The sequence below is a fragment of the Pongo abelii genome, chromosome 11 (genome assembly GCF_028885655.2).
Source record: "Pongo abelii isolate AG06213 chromosome 11, NHGRI_mPonAbe1-v2.0_pri, whole genome shotgun sequence".
Taxonomy (NCBI): domain Eukaryota; kingdom Metazoa; phylum Chordata; class Mammalia; order Primates; family Hominidae; genus Pongo; species Pongo abelii.
Window position 1 is genome coordinate 43812825 of NC_071996.2, and position 18176 is coordinate 43831000.

At 35.5% G+C, this 18176-nt stretch overlaps 1 protein-coding gene and 1 long non-coding RNA gene across 2 annotated transcripts in view; both read right to left on the bottom strand.

Annotated features, from left to right (window-relative positions):
* LRP1B (LDL receptor related protein 1B) overlaps nucleotides 1-18176 on the bottom strand; it is a 1899171-nt gene that overhangs the window by 1209718 nt on the left and 671277 nt on the right. The gene's annotated exons all lie outside the window — the stretch shown is intronic.
* LOC134759591 (uncharacterized) lies at nucleotides 1499-12187 on the bottom strand. Its single transcript, XR_010135987.1, has 3 exons — nucleotides 12006-12187; nucleotides 11439-11483; nucleotides 1499-2648 (listed from the first exon to the last, which is right to left on the bottom strand). It is a non-coding gene; the product is annotated as an uncharacterized LOC134759591 (long non-coding RNA).

Here is an 18176-nt window from a genome sequence, read left to right on the forward strand (position 1 = left end):
GGAGTCAGGGACCCACTTGAGGAGTCAGTCTGTCCCTTAGCAGAGCTTGAGCACTGTGCTGGGAGATCTGCTGCTCTTTTCAGAGCTGGCAGGCAGGAACATTTAAGTTGGCTGAAGCTGCACCCGCAGCTGCCCCTTGCCCAAGGTGCTCTGTCCCAGGGAGATGGGAATTTTATCTATAAGATCCTGACTGGGGCTGCTGCCTTTCTTTCAGAGATGCCATGCCCAGAGAGGAGGAATCTAGAGTGCCAGACTGGCTACAGCAGCTTTGCTGAGCTGTGGTGGGCTCCACCCAGTCTGAACTTCCCGGGGACTTTGTTTACACTGTGAGGGGAAAACCATCTACTCAAGCCTCAGTAATGTCAGATGCCCCTCCCCCCACCAAGCTCAAGCATCCCAGGTTAACTTCAGACTGCTGTGCTGGTAGCGAGAATTTCAAACCACTAGGTCTTAGCTTGCTGGGCTCTGTGGGGTGGGATCTGCTGAGCAAGACCACTTGGCTTCCTGGCTTCAGCTCCCATACCAGGGGAGTGAACGATTCTGTCTTGCTGGCATTCCAGACAGCACTGGGATATGCAAAACAAACTCGTGCAGCTAGCTTGGTGTCTGCCTAAGAGGCTGCCCAGGTTTGTGCTTGAAACCCAGGGCCTTGGTGGTGTAGGTCTGTGGGTTGCGAAGACCATGGGAAAAGCATAGTATCTGGGCCGGAATGCACCATTCCCTGGGGCACAGTCCCTTCACGGCTTCCCTTGGCTAAGGGAGGGAGTTCCCCAACCCCTTGAACTTCCCAGGTGAGGTGACACCCCACCCTGCTTCATCTCGCCCTCCATGGGCTACACCCACTGTCTAAACCACTCCCAGTGAGATCAGCCAGGTATCTCAGTTGCAAATGCAGAAATCACCCACCTTCTGCGTTCATCTTGCTGGGAGCTGCAGACCGGAGCTGTTCCTATTCGGCCATCTTGCCATCCACCCAATACTCACACATTCTTAAGAAGTTTACTCTTCATACGTTCAAGAAGCATTTAGGCCTTTTAAACTGCTTTGAAATTTGAAACTATTCAATTTATTAAACAAGGCCACTAAACTTTGCTTAAAGCAATATGCTTTGTTAATCATTTGTAGATTTAAATGTCATATCATAGCTAACATTTATATGGTAATTAACAAAACTATGTGAAATCTTCCTTTCCTTAATTTAACTGACATTACCTTTTTTGTTAAATCAAGTAGCATATTACTTGGCAAGATATTCCCTTTTATTCTAGTTGGAAAGATAAACAGAAATGTATTAAGACTAATCTGTGCTATAAATCCTTAATTTTTGCTTTATTATCTTGTGAAGCCCACCATTGCACAGCACATTTATGACATTTTCCAGCATGTAATTTCAATTACAATGTTATGACTCTTGAAATTGGCATTTGGGAAGTTGCATGCAAATGTGAATAATTTTTGGAGTACACAAATATATTTAAATATTTTACTGTAAGAAAAAAATTTCTTTGGAATTGATGTTTGATTAATCCTAAATGCCCTCACCAAACCTTACATTTTTCATATTTCAGATTTTTTACATTTTTTATGTTTCAGATTCCATTGGCATTTAGTTTCTCTTTCTTCTCAATATCTTCCTAACTCTACTTTGCCGTCCCTACATATTCTGATTGTGTTGACTACAAGGGTCAGAGGAAGCAGTGATGTTTTTGACTAAGATATATGTGCAGGAAAAAACCACAGGGTTAATTTAAATAAATAGATCTGCATTAATTATGAAATATCACATACATAGAATCATTTTTGGTCAAAAATATATTTTGTTTCAAGTTAAATAGAATAATAACAGTTGCAGTGAGGATTTGGACAAATGTAAACCTTTTTCTGGAAATTATGTGATAGCTTTCTTAATTTAAACAAGTATTTCTCAAATCTACTACTGATATTTGATACCAGATAATTACCTGTTGTTGGAGTTGCCCTGTGCATTGTAGGATGTTTAGCGGCATTCCTCACTTCTACCCTCTAGATGTCAGTTTCATCTCCCCAGATATGACAATCAAAAATATCTCTAGACATTGTCAAATGTTCTTTGAGTTGCAAAGTCACTCCCAGTTGAGAACCACTGGTTTCAACAACTATATCCATATGCAAATGCATTTATTATTTTAAACGTTGAGGAGGGAAGAAAGGATAAAGGAAGAGAAAGAGGGTTGGAAGGAAGGAGATACAGAGAAAAAGAGAGGGAGGGAGAGAGAGATAGGGAGATAGAAAGATGTTACCAACAAAGCATTGCACACTTTCTATCTGCTGCCTTTATTTTTATTAGTTCTTGCCAAACACACATTTCATTAGTTCTGATATACAAGCTAATAGTGAATAAGAGCACAGGTTCCAGAGTCTGGCCAAATATCAAATTCCAGTTCCAGCACATGCGAGCTTTGCAATTCTTTGATCTTGGGAAGGATATTTAACATCTTTAATCCTCAGTTTCTTCATTTGTGAGCACGAGATTATAATAGTTTGGTATATGGAGTTGTGATTACAAATGAGTTGATATGTATAAAGTACGTAGGAAGGTGCAGAGTAAACTCAAAACCATTTCTTATACATAACATCATCAACTTCAACATCACTGATGAGACAGAATCCTATTTTCAAAAAATAATGATGCCATATTTTAAAAATAAATATATATATATAATTAGGAAGAACATAAAAATGATTCAATATTAATGTTTTCCATGTATCACTAAAATAAAAATTATTTAGCTCTAACAGGCCAATAGTTTTAAATGTATTAATGCACATAAATAAATCTTCATTTATTTGAATTGATTTTGTGGGAGGCAGTGTGAAATCTTAATTGGGTCTACTTGGTAAAAGATAACTTTCAGTGATAAAATAGATGTTTTTCTTGTCATATACAATATATTTATTAACTCTAAAAGTTCAGCACTCAAAATTATTTGAGCAGTGACGATTATGCCCTAGGTTCGAAGTATTTTAAGTGTTTATAAACTATTCCAAATCCAACAAAACATGCTCCTAATAATAGACATCAGCTTAAAATCATTATAACACAATTGTTTACCTGACCCTCACAATCTGTGTGATTGCATTTCTAAATTAAAATATCTAATGACTATAATTCTAAGACAAGCTCAGGAATGAGCATCTTCCAAGTCTTGATACAAGTAACGTGACGCTGGGACGACTGAGGCTAATGCTGAATATTGGTAATGCCTGATGAAAGACATTAGGAGTGTAGGACCCAGGAGTGTGTGCTTGCAGCCAAGACCCTGAGTGTGTGCATGCTTGAAACACTAACCCATCTGTGTATGACTTCAATAGAATACAATTTATGAACTATCAATTCAATAATTTGTATCTGTCCAACGTTTTAAGTGTGTACTCTTAGTGAACTGGTAGTGTCATCTTAGAAGCTCAGTATTGAAAAAGACTGTTTTCACTTAGAACAGAGACTGATTATTTAAATTACAAAATAATACACTGTAATAATTGTAAATGTAAAGCAACCTATTTACATTGATATCAAAATACAAATTAACTAATTCAGAAAACAGATGTTGAATGCCTATTACTCCTCAGTACTATAGGCACCTGTGGATAATTCATTGAAGAACAAAATTGTCCTTGCAGAATTCACCTATATAATTATACCTGTGGGGGGAATTATCTATTTTCTTGTTCTCATGGAAGTTATAAGTTATAAAAAAAAAAACTGGCCAAAAACAGAAGGGCTTCTTTTTATACAAAATATTTCTTTCAGAATTTCAATTCTTTTCTACTCTCTTATTGTACCTTAATTTCAAAGATATATTTTTTTAAAAAATTACTTAATTATCCATCCTGGACCTTTTGTCAATAGAAGTTATTCAGCTTAGACTATTTTGCCAATACTAGTTTTGAAACTACACATAAATAAGTTCCCAAATTCAAAGCAATCTCAAGGTTTTTGCAGAGATGACAGGAACACAAAGAAAAACAATAAATTCAGTTTTCCTTAGTGACCCTGTTGGATATGTTAACCAAGTTAAATTGAAGTGTTTACATTTCATTTATCCCTTCAACAAATATTTATTAAATGCCTCCTCTTTTGTGACTATTTTAAATAGCAGCCATGAGAAAAAGAAGAATGAATTTGTCCTTAACTATCTACTTTATTACCATAATTTAAGGCTGTATAAACTTCATAAAAAGAATTCACTTGGAGTTTGTGAGATAACTGTACAAAATTATTCCCACAATTTGAACTAAGGAGGCTGAAAAAAAAGAGATAAGAGATGTACAGCATCATTGGGTAGGTCTCCAAATCAGCCAGTGATGAAAAATGTCTGTAATTCTAAGGCAAGCCTAGGAATGAGCATCTTCCAAGTCTTGCTATAAATAATGTGACACTGGTATGACTGATACAATGCTGAATATTGGTAATGCCTGATGAGAGATTTTTTTGATGATGGAAATTATTGTATTTCTTGAAGACAGAATAGAACATATGTTTGCTATTGACAAGTCCATAATTGCATGAATTCAATATCCTGTTAACTTAAACCAGTTCCTCAATGCTGAATTCTATACTATTTTCTGTAAACTCTACTGCAAATAATGTAGTATATCTTTTCATTAGCATGATTTTCTCGAAAAAGCTAGCATCAATTACACATGGTAAGCATGAGATCTTGGAAAGGGGCCAAAATATCTCTAATCTTTCCCAGTAAAGAAGCTTCCCAGGTACCTGCAATGTTGTCCATTATAGTTGTCACTACTCTAGAATCAACTAGTTTGCTTGTTTACAGCTATTCCTCAGTCACCCCTGGATGATAAACCAAGGTCAGTCCTTGCTGAACACTTGATGGTTCTCCCAGGAGGTATTTCCTTTCTTAGAGGATAACCTACTTTTCTTACCCCTCTTGTACCGCCTGGATGTAACTACTCTTTTACCATGGCTGTACTTCCTGGAGGTTATTGGATGACTATATTATTTCACCAAAGGCCTGTTTTATATAAGTCTTTATTCAAAATAGCACAGTGTGGCCATCCACGGTAGCTCACAGCTGTAATCCCAGCACTCTGGGAGGCTGAGGTGAGCAGATCACTTGAGGTCAGGAGTTTGAGACCAGGTTGGCCAACATGGTGAATACCCGTCTCCACTAAAATATACAAAAATTAGCCAGATGTGGTGGTGCATGCCTATAGTCCCAGCTACTCAGGAGGCTAAGGGAGGAGAATTGCTTGAACCCAGGAGACAGAGTTTGCAGTGAGCTGAGATTGCCCCACTACACTCCAGCCTGGGTGACAAAGTGAGACTCCATCTCAAAATAAAATAAATACACAAAATAACAATGTCTGAGGATTTCAATAAAAATAATACATATTTAGATTTTCTTTCCTGTTTCTCTGATTTTGTTAACACTATTCCATTCACCTAGAATGTTTTTTCTTTCCTTTTCTCCCATTGTTCAAAAACATTCCAATTCCCACTTCTCAACTAAAATTAGTTTCCATGAGTCTTCCATAGTTATCCAATTTCCACAGTGACTTTTATCTGAACTCTAATAATAGTTTGTATACCTGTCATGCAACAAATGCTTATTGAGGTAATGTTACTAGGCTCTGTGTCAGGTGTTACATCTCGTTTTTGACAATGCTATACTGTCTTATGAAAATGCTTCCATAATTATTTTGAAATTCGTATATTGAAAGTTCTACTGTTAGCTGGGCTCAGCGGCCCACACCTGTAATCCCAGCACTTTGGGAAGCCGAGGTGGGTGGATCTCCTGAGGTCGGGAGTTTGAGACCAGCCAGGCCAAAATGACGAAACCCTGTCTCTACCAAAAATACAAAAATTAGCCGGGTGTGGTGACACCTGCAGTTCCAGCTACTCAGGAGGTTGAGGCAGGAGAATCACTTGAACCCGGAGGGGGATGTTTCAGTGAGCTGAGATCACAACATTGCCCTCAAGCCTGGGCAACAAAGTGAGACTCTGTCTCAAAAAAAAAAAAAAAAGTTCTAGTGTTTATTTATTCTTTCTGGTATCTATCACCTCATCCATTATCTAAAGTTAATTTCTTTGAATGTAAGAGTCATGTACTATATTTCATTGCATTTTCCCATAACATCTTATGCCAACCTTGCCCCCAAATATGTATTTGACGTGCTTATATAAAAATATTGAATAGAGTGAAAGTTTGGCATTTAATTTTTGTCTTATGTAGAAAAACACAAAACTTTAGAATTAAAAGTACACAGACCGTCTCTAAGTTAAGAGACTATAATTTTGTACAACACTTGGTCAATTTAAAATGACCTGTTGATAATGAGTTAGACATCCCAATTCTGTTCCCAATAATGTTCTTTTTCGTTACAGTTTCTGATTTGATATTAAAGAATAGAAATTGCACAAAGTTTCTCTCCTGAGTGAGTGAAAGTATACTTATCGGGTAACAGCAAGACAAGAAAAGTGCTGGCAAGAACTCCCTACCTCTCATTAAGACCTAGTCCTTCCCTGTGTGCACTGCCCTACTCAGCTACTATGGGACTGTGCAGACCAACCTTACGTGGTCTGTGCAGACCAACCACAGAACCTACCATGACATACATTAATATTTAATATTTTCTGTCAGTCCTGTTCTTTTAACCCAACAAATGAAACATCATTAATATTTAATACACCGTTACTTTAGATTTACCTACATATTTACTAATATCTTTGCTCACTATTCCTCTTGCATGGCAGGCAAGCTAGTTGACATCATTCTCCTTCTACCTGAAGTACAGCCTTTATACTTTTTCTTTCATGAAGGTCAGTTCATTACAAGATTTCCTAGTTTGAGTTTGAATGCAAATATCTTTACCCTGTAAACATCGCGGAGAGGAGAGGAATAGTGCTACTCTGAGAAATATACGAAGCTAGATCAATTTCACTTGATAGGAGGTCTTTCTCCTTATCATTACTGAGGAATAGTCTCCAAGACCAAGAGAGCTAGGAAAATTCTCTTGTGGTGTCTCTTTTATATACAATATCCAATAATGTTGGCCAAAGCTTTGCAAATGTGTTTTTTTTCTTTTCAACTGCTGTCACCAGATTTGCATTCAAAATGCAATAGAAATTGACTACCTACAAGTGACCAGTTAATCTGATATTACGGTATTATAATTGCCAAGAACTTTTGCAAACATGAATTTAACTGTCTCTTATTTCAGGGGAGAAAATTACTATGTGCTACATAAATGTAGGCCTGGTCAAAAACCTTTGAAAAGACTGATGTATTTAATCAATTATGGAATGAATCTGATGTCTACCTATCTGAATAACCATCTTAAAGGAATCATTAAAAAAAAAAAGGAACAAAGAAAAATTAACTTGTCCTAATCAATTTACATATCTCCATACAAGTTGATTTGCAAGTTTTTCTTCTCCTGTTTAATGGATGAATGCATCATGCCCAGAAGGCACAGAATTCTCTTTGCTGCTTGCTCAGCGATCTGTATCTTCTCAGTGTTCAGTTGAAGTGTCCGAGTCAGGAAAACTCGAGCCTGTGCAGGAATAGCAGACACCACAGAAGATTTTAACTCATAGTGATGTTCATTTTTTTTTTCTTTTGCTTTTTGAGTGAAGCCAGTAAGAAACTACAAAAAGATGGAGATGGGGACAGGGGTAGGAGCAGGTGTTCTCCCATCAAGAAATCTAAATAGACCCCACTGAATCATGAGGCAAGAATGCATCGCGTATCCTTAGCAACTCAGTTACCACCTAAAGATGTACATTTTGTGGAATAAATTAACAAATACATTAATAATTTTTATAAGTAATTATTCAGATACTCTGCTAGGCATCAGAAACAAAAAGGAAGAGACAGACCAATAAATACCAACTTTTGAAATGCTTTTGCCATTTAAACTTGAATATGTGAAATTTCATCAAGATATTATCTATCATTCAAAGAATAATGAGATTTCCTAGTGCACTACAAGCTATTTTATCTACATTACCACTAATTATCACACTAGTTCATCAAGGTAGTATTACTGCCCATGTGATAACTGAGAAAATCAAGGTGTGAGGCTCCTATATCCATGGGCTTCTGACTGAGTACAAACAGCAGGAAGCAGTGACTGGAAAGAAGACATGGAATTTTTTCTTCTTCATTCCTACTGTTGTCAGCACCTCTGGCCACTGCTGCATCCACAGCTCTAGCTGTCAGAGGACAAAGTGGCCACCAGTACTACAGTGTTTTCCCTTTTTGTCTCCAGCCTGGAGGTGAATGGCTTCCCGTTGTTGGTAAATGTATTTTTGCAAATGTATTTTTTTTCTTTTAAACTGCTGTCACCAGATCTATGTTACTTCACCATCTATTATTTAAGTTTTTCCACCAACAGTGTAAAAATTTCCTGCCTTGATTTCCATCTATTTAAATACTCAGAGTGGTTACCGTTATTTTGCATGAATCCTGACTAAAACACCTATAATCTTTATATCACATCACATTATTTCAAATATAACCTTACAAACTGTTGATATTACTTTGTTATTTTTTGTTTCCAGGACTGCTTTCTCCTCAACTATGAACATCTTGAGATTAGAGACAATATATTTTTATTTCTGAATTCCTCACACCTATCACATGGGCAAATACATTATAGATATTCATTAAATATTTGTTGAAGAAATAAAATAATACATGAGTGAGTGAATGTAATGCTGCAGTAAGATATGAAATGAAAATATTAAAAAGTCAACTTAGTTCAAAGAAATCTTCCTAGAGTTAAAATGCCTGCGCTGAGCTTCAAAAGATAAGTAAGCATTTTTCTGGTGGATGGGAATAAGATCTCATAGTAAAAGTATTTCAAGTAGTGGGAACAAGATATACGAAACTGAAGAGCCATTGAATGATTGACACTGATCCAGGAAGTCTTGATTCAGCTAAAATCTAGTGTTCATAAGAAGAAAGGCTGGAAGATGAGGTTGGTGAAATAGGGAACTTATGGTTGCCTTTCTAAGGAACTTGTAATTCATACGATAAGTTTAAGCAAGGGACTGAATATTCAATTTGCACTTTAATAGTAAGATGGTTTTTCTGACTAAATGGATTATAGATTGGAATGAGTTAGATCAGGTGACTAAAAACAACTTGTGTGATTATTACCTTACCGTACTGAGGTTTTATTATAGGCAGAACTAAGTCAGGAGGAGTTTGGATGGACAGAAGTAGGTGAATTCTGGAAGTAGTTAGGGGTTAAGAATAATTTGAACTTGGTGACATGTTTTGGGTCAGGGAAGGGAAAGGAAATAGTCTTGTGTGGTTTCAGGAGGCTAGCCTAGTTTAGGTTACTATATGGAAGGTGACATAATTAAACAAGGCAGACTGAAGGAATAATAGATTAGGGTAAAATATGATAAGCTCATAACACAGGAACAGAAGACCAAACACCACACATTCTCACTTATAAGTGGGAGCTGAACAATGAAAAGGTGTGGAGACAGGGAGGGCAACAACACACACTGGGGCCTCTCAGTGGGTGGGGTGAGGGGAGAGAGAGCATTAGGAAAAATATCTAATACATGCTGAATTCAATACCTAGGTGATGGGTTGATAGATGCAGCAAATCACCATGGCACATGCTTACCTATGTAACAAACCTGCACATCCTACACGTGTACCCTGGAACTTAAAAATAAAAATTAAAAAAATACGATGAGTTCAGATTTGGTTCATGAATTTGACATGTCTATGGGGCACCTATATGAAATATATAGGAAATAGTCAGAAATACATAGCTGGATCTCAGGAGAGAAAGAAAGGTAGCGGCAAGTGTCGGGGGCAAGGAGGTGGTAACTGCAGTGGAGAGGAGGGCATAGAAAGATAGTAAAGTAAGAAAATCAAGGCAGAAAATGGAAGCCCAGGGAAGAACAAGCACTTCCTGTTTCTTGGGGGCTTCTGGGGTACAAAGAAGGAGAAAAGTTGGTGAAGCAGAATTTGCAGGTGGCAATAAGGCTCAAGGTAATTCAGGAGACACTGTAGTATGGTCAAAGGGAATCAGTAGTTAAAATGCTCTAGATTGGACAAAAAAGATGAGTAATAAGCTTTCATTGTAAATACAAAATAAAAGTACTGTTTGTAAGTGGTTTTCGTTTTGTTTTGTTTTTTTCTTCCTTCAGGAAACTTCTGTGAAAGAAATGAAAGTCATGTCAATCCCTAAAGGGTGAAAATCTTCTTATTTTAAAGAAATGACAATACTGGGTCCCTCCCTTATTTAGCCCAGGCTTCTATAATAAAAAATAATTGAGAAAAAATAATTGTGAGAAAATATACAAGACAACATGTGTTTTGAAGTGTTTCTACTTTTCTCCTTGAACTGGCATCAGAATTCCCAATGTAGTCTAGGAAAAGTACTTAGGACTGTTTGGGTCATCATCACCTGGGCAGGGACAGAGCGTTCAAAATCAAGGTGAATGAGCTCTGAAAAGCGACTGCTTTTGCCAATTCATTGTCTGCATTTTCGCAACGTATTTAGCCTAGTGTCATTCTCTCTAGGGCGTGAAATGAAGAAACTACTCTAAACTGGTAGAAAAGCAAGACACAGCAATAATCCTGCCACAATAAACGAATACGGTACCTATCCAAAGCAAATATGATTCATTTTTTTAGGTTGACTCAGTGCTGTTTTCCGTACTTATAAAAGGAGAAAATATCTAATAGCATTTTGGATCCCTATCTCATTTTTTTTTAAATCGTAAAACTTAAAGAAAATCCATTTTTAGCCAACATTGCTTCTGCGACTCACTTATAGACCAGTTACCTTAACATTCAGACACACTAAGCTAATAATTTATTTAAAAGAACAACTTTTCCTTGAACATGGAAAACAGTAATTCTACAACATCAGTCCTGTTTCATAAAGTTCCTCCTCAAAATCTTTACCACGTCATCCCCAGGTTCATGTATAAATGGATTTAAATGGTTGAATGTCTCAGACTGAAAAATAACTTATTTCCCATTTTTATGCACGGTAATATGTAGAGAGGAAATTAGCCTCATGCTATAGTTAGTTGCCAGTGCACAACTGCTGTCCAGGTTTCTAAAACAGACAAAATGGCAGTCCAGAAACACCCTGATTCACCATGTCAGTTTCTGATCAATTAAGTTGAGCTAAAGTTAGACTTAGAGAGCTGAACAGGACAGTATGTTCAATACCTACATAGCTGAAAAAGCTCCCAGGGAACCTGGCAATTGTCAGTTTCCACAGGTGGTAGTATATGTTGAATGGATTACACAAGTGTCTTCAACTTAGGCTATAGAGGTATAAGTGAAACACACACATGTGTATGTGTATGTGTGTGACCTTTACAAGGTCACTGAAATGATCTTGTGAAGAACTATCTTGACCCATCTCCTAAATAAATTGAAAGATCTTACCACAGGGCTTGTGTCTTGTGTAGCTATGCTTCCTCATGGATCCTGCTATGACATAATTCAAAACAGAGAGCTAGTAAATGTCTGAGGCTGAATTGTGGGTGCAGTCATATGTTCCTGAGTCTAACCATGAAGTTCACTGCAATTTCTTTAGAGTCGGAGGAGGAAGCAAGGTGATATGGTTTGGCTTCGTCCTCACCTAAATCTCTCATCTTGAATTGTAGATCCCATAATTCCCATGTGTTGTGGGAGGAACTCGGTGGGAAATAACTGAGTCATGAGGGTGGGTCTTTTCCATGCTATTCTGGTGACAGTGACTAAGTCTCATGAGATCTGATGGTATAAAGGGAAGTTTTCCTGCACAAGCTCTCTTCTGCTGTCTGCCACCGTGTGAGATGTGACTTTCATCTTCTGCCATGATTGTGAGGCCTCCCCTGCCACATGGAACTGTGAGTCCATGAAACCTCTTTCTTTTGTAAATTGCCCAGTCTTGGGTATGTCTTTATCAGCAGCATGAAAATGGACTAATTCAGAAGGCATGGATATGTAAACTTTCACTTTGTTCCTTACTTGAGTGTCAGGAAAATATGATGTTGTGGATGGATAGAAGACAAGAGAGATGAAGATTTGTGTCACCATAGTAAAAATTCTAGAAGGCTATGGTGTCTCACATTGGTCTCAGAATTCTAAATCAAATAAAGCACTAAAACAAATGTATTAAACACTCAGAAACCTAAATTTTAGCTGCTTACTGAGATTTTGAACAGTGTTTTCTCATGATCTTCCTGAAAGCAATTGACAATGGGTTACATTCAATTTGAAGAAATAAGTATTTTCTTCCCTTAAAAAATTTACCAATTTAATTATCATCCAAGGTAATCAATTTTCCACTACTACAATCATCCATTAGCATCTTCAGCTCTTTCTTATTACAATCATTCTCAGTGAATCCAACATTCATAACAACATTCTTTGTTTCCCTCTTCAGGGAACAGTTCATGCCAAAAATGTAAGGTAGAAGTATCCCTGATATAATTAAGAAATAACAAGGCCAACATACTTGGAAGAATTGGCAATTATGGGGCTGAGAAACAGTAATTGGAGATGAGGTCAGACAAATAAGTAGCAAGGTTATACAGGGTTTCACGTGTCATTGGAGGAGTTTACGCTTCATTTTGAATGTAATGTGCAGCCCATGGATAAGTTTTAAGTAAAGTAATGCTATGTCCTGATATAATCTGATTCAAGTTTTTAAAGGACTACCTGGATACTGTATTGAGAAGATAATATATTTATAACAATATTTGGAACAAGAGAAATCAATTATATGGTTACTACAGTTATTCAAGTGCAAGATAATTGTGGTTTCAACCTAGATAGTAGCAGTTGGGCTAGTGAAAAGTGATAAGAATTTGGGTATTTTTAAAAGGTATAGCTAATAATATATCCTGAAGAATTCAATATGGTGAATTTTTTAAAGTCAGGGATGTCTCTAATGTTTTAGTGTGAGAAACTAAAAGAGCTGCCCCCAATTGAGAAGGAAAAAGCTATAATAGTTCTCAAGGGTGGGGAAGATCTTGGGTTTGTTGAGTTGGAACTTGGGTTTGTTGAGTTGGAGATATCTATTAGACATCCAAGTGGAGATGGCACTTGGGTACACATACCCAACTCTCTTTGCAGTTAAAGAGTGAGCTAGACTGGAAAAAAAAATTGAGAGTCATTTGCACATAGATGATCTTTAAAGCCATGAGACTAAATGAGATCACTAAGCAAGTAAATTAAGTAGAGAAGAGAACTCAGCTAAGGACAGAGCCTGCATAAGGGGAAATGGGAAAAGTGAAGGAGACTGAAAAGGCACAACGGTGAACTAGGAAGAAAACCAAGAGACTGTGGTGGTTTCCCAAAAGGCAAGTGAAGGAGGAGGAACTGATCAACTTTGTCAAAAACTATTGATAGAAAAATTAAAAGGACATTTTAAAATTGGCCAATGGTTATACCAATACAGATACTACTGATGAAATTGACAAGGCGGCTTCAGTGGAATGACAGAAATGAAAGCTTGACTGTAGTATGCTTAATAGAGATGAAAAGTAGTAGAAATGGAGACAATGAATAAAAGTGAAGAAATAGCATCGTAGGGAAATGAAAGCCTATATATACACATATGTTTAAAATTATCTGCTAATACGTGGTATTTATACAATAATGAGAACCCCCTATTGGTAGGAAACATTTGGATATCCCCAGAACGAGGACTGGCCTATGTTGATTGTATTTCAACAAATATTTATCCAAACAGGTAAATAAAAGATAAACAAAGCAACCATATTTTTGAAGACTGAATCTACGAAGTACATGAAAGTGCATAAATGTACAATTCTGAAGAAAATAAGTCTCTGAGGCACTTCAATATCCCCCTCTTTTGGAAGACAACCTTCCTTTTCCATACATGATTTAGCTCCCATTAATTTAAGACACAGTTTTCATCATCTAACTACAAATATGGCATGAGGATGTTGAAGAGAATAATTACTTTGTCATCGTACAAAGTAGCTAACATTGAGTCAACTCTGAAAATTATCTTCTCTCAAACTATTTTTCCTTACCTGGGCCAGATTAATCCCTGCATTCAAAGCACAAAAATGTAATGTTCATCTTATACCATTTTCCTGCCTTTTGGCTGTTAACTTCACTGCAACTTCAGTCTCCAGGACCAATTTGTCAGGTTTCAAAAATATTTTAATAAAGTTAGTATAAATCAATTTTCCTCCTCAAAGCCTTCTCTCAGACATATGACGTGTTGTCTTTTATTTGCTGGATCATCCATCCATACATATTTCATTTGTAGTTCCTTGTCTAGCCCATCAATTGTGATTACATTAATGGCACCAAGTCAGCTCTATATTACTAAGTTAGGCCTCCACAGAGGTACTTTTAAAATAATTCTAATTTAATTCCAACAGTACCTAAAGCTGAGCATTTATTTGATCTTTAACACATCAGTTCAATTATAGCTTCATATCTAATCTTAGTTCAAGTACATTCTCCTTCTATTGTACAATAAGAACAGGTCAAATTCTGCATATTCTCATTCATAAGTGGGAGTTGAACAATGAAAACCCATGGACACAGGGAGGGGAACATCACACACCAGGGCCTGTTGGGGGGTCGGGGTCAAGGGGAGGGAAAGCATTAGGACAAATACCTAATGCATGAAGAGCTTAAAACCTAGATGACGGATTGATAGATGTAGCAAATAACCATGGCACATGCATACCTATGTAACAAATCTGCACGTTCTGCACGTGTATCTCAGAACTCAAAAAAATAAAAAATAAAAATAACAGGTGAAATTACCCCATCCTCTCCTTATCTTTCTAAAATAAAATAAGGTTTAACTTACAGACAAAGAAAGTTTAAGTTTCTATACGCTGCCTTATTGTTACTATACTAGTAGTAACCAGTTGCCCAAAGCCAATAATAAAATCTTTTGTTTAATTGAAAAATAAGTAAATAAGTAATGAAATTTAAAATATTAAGTATGAATGGCTATTATAGCATAAAACATGATCATAAACAATAATAGCAATTCACAACTGTGATATCAGTATATTTTGTAATTTTTAAAAAGAGTCAGGAAAACTTCTGATGATTTTTCACAACTGAATACAATTGGCTATTGAGCTATATTAGGTCAGTGCTAAGGAAATAACATTTCTGTGACCTCACAAAGAAAGTTGGATGACCATTTGTTTAATATTCTGCATTAGTAAACTGTCACTGAGAATCCTGAGGCAGTTCTTGTTTAGATTAGTGTTGGTCCATTGTAGACATGTAGTACTTTGGTTGAATGCAGTAAGAATAAAACAAAGCTTGAAAGAGTTTCAACATCCCAAGTCACTGAACTAAGTGCTAATTGCCTCTTCAAAAGAATGATTATATACTCCATCTGTATCTGAATAGCAACGAATTGTTGTAATTTTAGACATTGGAAATATTTATGTTTGCTTTGGGAAGTATTTCTCACTGAAACTATTACATGCCACAAATCATAAATGACAAATGAAAATAGAAAAAGCTATTGAAGAAAAAGGGAGAAATACATTGTGTACCAAATAAGCTTTGGGAGAAAAATTCAGCAGTCAAATAGCAAAAGCTTAGATTTCAAAAAGAATAGTTTGACCAGGAAAGAAACAAAAAAAAGTCTTTGCCAATCATGATGTCTTTCAATATAGACTTTTTAAATGGGAGGACTATTTCTTTGCCTATAGTATTTCTATCTGAACAGGAAAGATAATGATATATCAACAGTTTAAAAATCCAATCCATGTTTTTATATATATATATGTTATATATAATATATATTAAAATCATATATAATTATATATAATATATATTAAAATCATATATAATTATATATATTACATATATTAAAATTATCTGCTAATAAGTGGTATCTATACAATAATGAGAACCCCCTATTGGTAGGAAACATTTGGACATCCTCAGAACAAGGACTGGCTTACGTTGATTGTATTTCAACAAATATTTATCCAAACTATATATAAAATTTATCCAAATTATATATATTATTTTATATATAATTATATATATTATATAATTTTATATATATTATATAATTATATATATTATATAATTTTATATATAATTATATATATTATATAATTATATATAATATATATAATATATATTATATAAAATTATATATATTATATATATTATATAATTTTATATATAATTATATATATTATATAATATATATAATATATATATTATATAATTATATATAATTAATATAATTTTATATATTATATATTATATAATTTACATAATTATATATATTATATAATTATATACAATATATTTAATATATATAATATAATTTTATATATAATATATATTACATGTAATATATAATATATAATTATATATAATATATAAAATTTTATATATATTACATATTTAAAAATTGAGATATATTTATATATAAAATTATATATATTATATATTTGGGGATCATTTTACACATACTATTTAGAATAAAGAGCATTTATACCTATTAATATTTCTCTCCAAACTTCTCTGAGACCACTAAAGTAATATTTAATTAATCTAACTAAAAATTAGACAATTCAAGTTCTTAGAGCTACTGCTCTGAGAATATTGGAGAATTCTCAGAGTCATTTATTGAACTGTATAGATTTTTTCTTGGCACTTTCTGGTTTTGTACCTGTACTGTACTCTAAATAAGAACACACCACACATTTCAGCTAATGGAAGTAAAAATTGCTCTTTAAGGCTTGTCCTTCCCATTCTCCTTGTATCCGACACTCAAGCCTTGGCTCACAAGCACAATGACCTAATCCAGAAGAAGCTCGGTGAGCGGAGCAGATTGATCTCTCTTTGGTCGCAGCTTCATGGTTTTTTACAACCACAGTGGGTTGTTGGACCAGTTCTACAATCCCTTGTGGCATAAAGAGATCAATCATTTGGTTTCAAGCTTTTTCTTAATCGCAAGCCTAATGGAAAGCTAGAACACAAATTCTCAGCTAATGCAAATAAATCTGGGGGATTTACTTTCACTAAAATATTAGTCACTAATGAAGAGTTTCTTGCATCTAAATTCAAATATGCAAATGTATGCCAAAAGTTTGGAAACGTATAATATACGTGCATATGTCTCTGTATCTCCACGAGAGTGAAAAAGAAATAATTGTTTGATTTGATTCTGAAAGAACTGACTACGGTGAGCTCAGAAGTAGCCAGTCTCATAGCTGTCTCATTATTCAGAATATTACTTAATGTATTGAAATATTCTGTTATTTTAGTTCATTTGTGCTGTTATAACAAATACCAGAGGCTTGGTAGCTTAAACAAAGGCAGCTTATTTCTCATAGTTCTAGAGGCTGGAAAGTCCAAGATTAAGGTACCAGCAGATTCCATTTTCCATGAGGGCCAATTTTATGGCTCATGGAATAAGGTCTTCCAGCTGTGTCTTCATGTAGTAGAAGGGGCAAAAGACCTCTATGATTCTATTTTATTTATTTTTTTTTATTTTTTGAGACAGAGTCTCACTCTATCACCCAGGCTACAGTGCAGTGCCATGATTTTGGCTCACTGCAACCTCTGCCTCCCAGGTTTAAGCAATTCTCATGCCTCAGCCTCCCAAGTAACTGGGATTACAGACATGCACCACCACACCTGGCTAATTTTTGTATTTATATGGTGACGGGGCTTTGCCATGTTGACCTAGCTGGTCTTGAACTCATGGCTTAAAGTGATCCAACCCCACCTTGGCCTCCCAAAGTGCTGGGATTACAGGCCTGAGCCTATTTTATAAGGGCACTAATTCCATTTGTGAGGGCTCCACCTTCATGACCTAACACTTCTCAAAAGAACCCACCTCCTCATAACATCACCTTGGTAATTAGATTTCAGCATTTGAATTTTGGGGTGATACACATTCAAACCACAGTAGATGGAACTAACACACATGTGATTCCGTGGAATAGGGTTTACTATATAAGTGAAAAGAATGGATCATTTAAAAAGCCGCAAAAATAGTATTTTTTACAATTATGAAAATATTAGAAATTCTGAAATGAAAACACTGGCTGAAAATCTCTTGTGAGCTTTCTCTACAGAATTTGTAAGATTTACTGGAATTACAGATTAGGCTCAACAGATCTCAAGTCTTCTAAATATTTATGGTTAATTCTC